Source organism: Triticum aestivum, chromosome 3D, assembly GCF_018294505.1.
Source record: "Triticum aestivum cultivar Chinese Spring chromosome 3D, IWGSC CS RefSeq v2.1, whole genome shotgun sequence".
Taxonomy (NCBI): domain Eukaryota; kingdom Viridiplantae; phylum Streptophyta; class Magnoliopsida; order Poales; family Poaceae; genus Triticum; species Triticum aestivum.
Window position 1 is genome coordinate 283125760 of NC_057802.1, and position 5262 is coordinate 283131021.

The following is a 5262-nucleotide window of genomic DNA, read 5'->3' on the forward strand; positions in this document are numbered from 1 at the left end:
CATTGGAGAAGTCTACCACCAGGAGCTTAAGGATACAATTTATCAAATTTGTGGACGTCGAGACGCGCAATGGGAGATGATCAAGACCAAGAAGGATGGATCAATTGCAGATTTCATCCAGGAGCAGAACCAACATATCCGACGCCAGGAGAATCAGATATGCACGGACAAGGAAGAACTGAAGAAGGCATTCACGAAGATCAAGGAACTCCAAGAAGAATTCAGGACTACACGCGAAGATTACTTGGAGGAAATCAACGCGCTAGTAGGGAAGATTGACGACCTGGAGAATAAGATTGGAGCATTCGTGGGAAATCTAGTGCCAAAAGCAGAAGTCGACGAATGCACTTGTCCGGATAACTACATCATCATCGACGACACCGACTCGGAACCAAGTGAAGACGAATGGATTGATGAAGCTGGAGCAGACATCATGGAGTCTTCAACGGATCAGAATTTCTAGTAGACCACCATATCAGTAGTAGTTTTCCCCCCATTTAAATAATATAGTTCAAGCACTTTGTAACGCTAGTTAGACTGTTTGTTTTGCCTTGTTTGGATTGATTGAGTGATATTGATTGAATTTGTCTCATGAGCATATGGGTAGTGTTTTCCCTCTAGACCTCATTCTATTCTTAACTCTCATCTTTTCTAAACCTATCAGATGCCTCCGAGACGCGACACCGGATTTGTTTTTCCGCCAGAGATCACCCAGTTGATTCAGCAACAGAATGCCCTGATGCAAGTGTTAGTTCAGAACCAAGGCAACAACAACAACAACAACAACAACAACCCACTGCCACCACCACCTGTTGATCACTTAGCCCGTTTCTTAAGGCTAAACCCACCGGTGTTTTCCAGTAGCACCGAGCCGATTATAGCAGATGATTGGCTCCGCAAAGTTGGAAGGGAGTTGACCACTGCAGGATGCACAGATGCGGAAAGAGTGCGTTTTGCCGCACATCAGCTTGATGGACCCGCAGCATCATGTTGGGAGAATTATACAGCCACGCACCCTATTGACACTGTCACATGGGACCAGTTTTAGCAAGCTTTCCGTACAGCTCATGTTTCAGCAGGAGCTATGGCTATGAAGAAGCGTGAGTTTCGTAACCTATGCCAAGGAGGACGCACCGTAGGCCAGTATGTGGAGGATTTCAGTAAGTTAGCACGTTATGCACCAGATGACGTTGCTACAGATGCTGCCAAGCAGGAGAAGTTTTTGGAAGGACTGAATGATGAGCTGAGTATGCAGTTGATGGTAGCAACCTTCAACAACTACTAGGAGCTGGTAGATAGAGCTCTCATGATTGAAGGGAAGCATCAGCAGATTGAAAACCGCAAGAGGAAGTATGGACAAGGGAAGTACAATTCTGGAGCCCAGCAGAAGCCACGATTTACCCCGAAGCCGGGAGGACAGTTTCAGCATACCCATGGAGGAGGTAGCTCGCACAACCATAATGGCTCCAAGAATGGTAATGGGAATGGAGGAGGAAACGGACAGAACCGCACCAACCCATCTACCCCAACCAAGAGAGATCTAAGTCACATTACTTGTTTCAAGTGCCAGAAGACGGGACATTATGCTACTGATTGTCCCGAAGCCCAAAATGGAAATGGCAATGGAAGCTCTGGGAAGAAGCCGAACCCGTTCAACAAAGGACATGTGAACCACGTGAGCGTGGAGGAGGTTGAAGCTCAGCCTGATGCAGTAATAGGTAAGTTTTTGGTTAAGTCATTTACTGCAACCGTTCTTTTCGATACTGGTGCATCGCATTCATACATATCAAGGGGATTCGTAAACAAGTTTAAGATGTCCACCCAAGTTCTCAAAAGCCCCATGTTAGTAACCTCGCCAGGAGCAGAGTATATGGCCACCCAAGGATGTTTTCAGATACCGTTGGCCATTGGTAGGCATGTTTTCCCCTCAGACCTCATTGTTTTGGAATCGCAAGGTTTGGATGTGATTTTGGGAATGGATTGGCTATCGTTGTATGGAGGAAACATCGATTGTGCCAGCAAGACGATTTTGCTTACCACCCCAGAAGGAAAAAGGATCAAGTATGTATCCCGGCATATGCCGAAGAGGACTCAAGTGAATTCCTTATCAGGAGTTGTACAGGAGGAAGTACCAGTGGTGAAAGACTATCCGGATGTATTTCCAGAAGAGTTGCCAGGCATGCCACCAGATAGAGACATTGAGTTTTTGATTGAACTTTTGCCAGGCACAGGGCCAATATCTAAGAGACCGTACAGGATGCCCGCAAAGGATTTGGAGGAAATTAAGAAGCAGATCAAGGAGTTACTGGATAAAGGCTATATTCGCCCAAGTTCGTCACCTTGGGGATCACCAGTACTTCTAGTGGAGAAGAAAGATGGATCACTAAGGATGGTTGTTGATTACCGAGGACTGAATGAAGTGACCATCAAAAACAAGTACCCACTGCCGATGATCAATGATTTGTTTGACCGCTTGCAAGGAGCTAAAGTATTTTCCAAGATCGATCTACGATCAGGATACCATCAGTTAAAGATTTGAGAGCAGGATATACCCAAGACGGCATTTACCACCAGATATGGATTGTATGAGTATACCGTTATGTCATTTGGACTGACTAACGCACCGGCCTATTTCATGAACCTGATGAACAAAGTGTTTATGGAGTTTTTGGATAAGTTCGTCGTGGTGTTCATTGATGATATTTTAATCTTTTCCAAGGATGAAGAAGAGCATGAGGAGCATTTACGATTGGTACTTGAGAAGCTCAGAGAACATCAGTTATATGCCAAGTTCAGCAAATGTGAGTTTTGGCTGAAGGAAGTTGGATTCCTTGGACATGTTATTTCTGGAGAAGGAATAGCAGTAGACCCTGCCAAGGTTGACACCGTGACAAGTTGGGAATCACCCACGACAGTTGGAGAAATCCGGAGTTTTCTTGGACTTGCAGGATACTACCGGAGATTCATCGAGAATTTCTCAAGGATTGCTAAGCCCATGACTGAGCTATTGAAGAAGGACACCAAATTCAATTGGACTGAGGAATGTGAAGCTAGTTTCCAAGAGCTAAAGAAACGATTGGTTACATCACCAGTGTTGATTCTGCCCGATCAACGCAAGGACTATGAAGTTTATTGCGACGCTTCTCGTCGAGGACTTGGAGCAGTGCTTATGCAGGAAGGAAGAGTTGTGTCGTATGATTCATGACAACTTAAACCCCATGAGAAGAATTATGCTACGCATGATTTGGAATTAGCAGCCGTGGTGCATGCATTGAAGACATGGAGACATTTTCTCATCGGAAACCATTGTGAGGTGTACACGGATCACAAAAGTTTGAAGTACATCTTCACCCAGAAGGAGTTAAACCTCAGACAGAGGAGATGGTTGGAGCTCATCAAAGATTATGATATGAGATTGCATTATCACCCTGGAAAGGCTAACGTAGTAGCAGACGCGTTGAGCCGCAAGAGTCATATCAACACCCTCATGACAGGAGAATTACCTCAGGAGTTAGCCGAGGACCTTCGTGAGCTATGTTTGGAGATAGTCCCAAGAGGCTATTTAGCGTCATTGGATATTCAGTCTACCTTGATGGAAAGGATCAGAGAAGCTCAGAAAACAGACAAGGAGATTGAAGAGATAAAGGAGAAGATGAGCAAAGGAAAAGCCAAGGGATTTCGTGAGGATGAGCACGATACCTTATGGTTCGAGGACCGCGTATATGTACCAAATGATCCGGAGATCAGGAAGTTGATTTTGCAAGAAGCCCATGATTCACCGTACTCGATTCACCCAGGGAATACCAAGATGTATTTGGATTTGAAGAATACTTTCTGGTGGACCGGAATGAAAAAGGATATTGCGGAGTTTGTAGCAGTTTGTGATGTATGTCAGAGAGTGAAGGCAGAGCATCAGAAGCCAGCAGGATTGCTACAGCCATTGCCGATACCCGAATGGAAGTGGGATAAAATAGGCATGGATTTTATCACGGGATTACCCAGGACTCGTTCAGGCTATGACTCGATATGGGTTGTAGTCGATCGTTTGACGAAAGTGGCTCATTTCATTCCAGTGAAGACCACTTACACCAGTGCTAAGTTGGCAAAGATATACATGACCAGGATCGTATGTTTGCATGGAGTTCCGAGGACCATTGTATCAGACAGAGGAACCCAATTTACCTCGAAGTTTTGGAAGCAGTTACATGAAACGTTGGGAACCAGGCTGGAATTTAGTACAGCATTTCACCCACAGACAGATGGACAGACCGAGAGAGTCAACCAGATTTTGGAGGACATGTTGAGAGCATGTGCACTAGATTATGGATCTAGTTGGGACGACAATTTGCCATATGCAGAGTTTTCATATAACAACAGTTATCAAACCTGTTTGAAGATGGCCCCTTTTGAAGCATTATACGGAAGAAGGCGTAGGACACCGTTGTTATGGGACGAAGTTGGAGACCGTCAACTGTTTGGACCAGATTTGATTAAGGAATCTGAACAGAAAGTAAGGTTGATTCGCGATAGGCTCAAGGTAGCCCAGTCCAGGCAGAAGAGTTATGCCGATTCTAAACGAAAGGAGACAGTTCATGAAGTCGGAGACAGAGTGTATCTTCGAGTATCACCACTTCGAGGAGTGAAGCGTTTTGGAGTTAAAGGAAAGTTAGCGCCCCGTTTTATCGGACCATACAGAGTGTTGGAACGTATGGGAGAAGTTGCTTACAAGCTGGAATTGCCCGAAGGATTGTCTGGAGTACATGATGTATTTCACGTTTCGCAGTTGAAGAAGTGCCACGCAGAAATGGCTGAGATACCGCTGAGAGATACTGTGCCACTGGAAGCGATTCAGTTGGAAAGTGATTTGACCTATGAGGAGAAGCCAGTTAAGATTCTCGAGTATGCCAGCCGAGTTACCCGCAGCAAGGTTATCAAGTTTTGCAAAGTTCAGTGGAGTCACCACACAGAGGATGAAGCCACCTGGGAGCAAGAGGAAGATCTACCGAAAAACCACTCCCACCTGTTTTCTAGCCAACCCGAATCTCGAGGGCGAGATTCATCTTAAGGGGGGTAGGTTTGTAACATCCCAAATTTTCAATTTGGAATGTTATACATAGATCATCATTGCATATCATGTTTTGTTGCATTTTTGACAAATCCTCGATAAATCCTAAGCAACTCAAGGACCCTCGGAGAGAGTTGGGGATTTTCTCGAATTTTCATATTTGATTTTCATCAAATAATAAGACGAGGATTTTATTT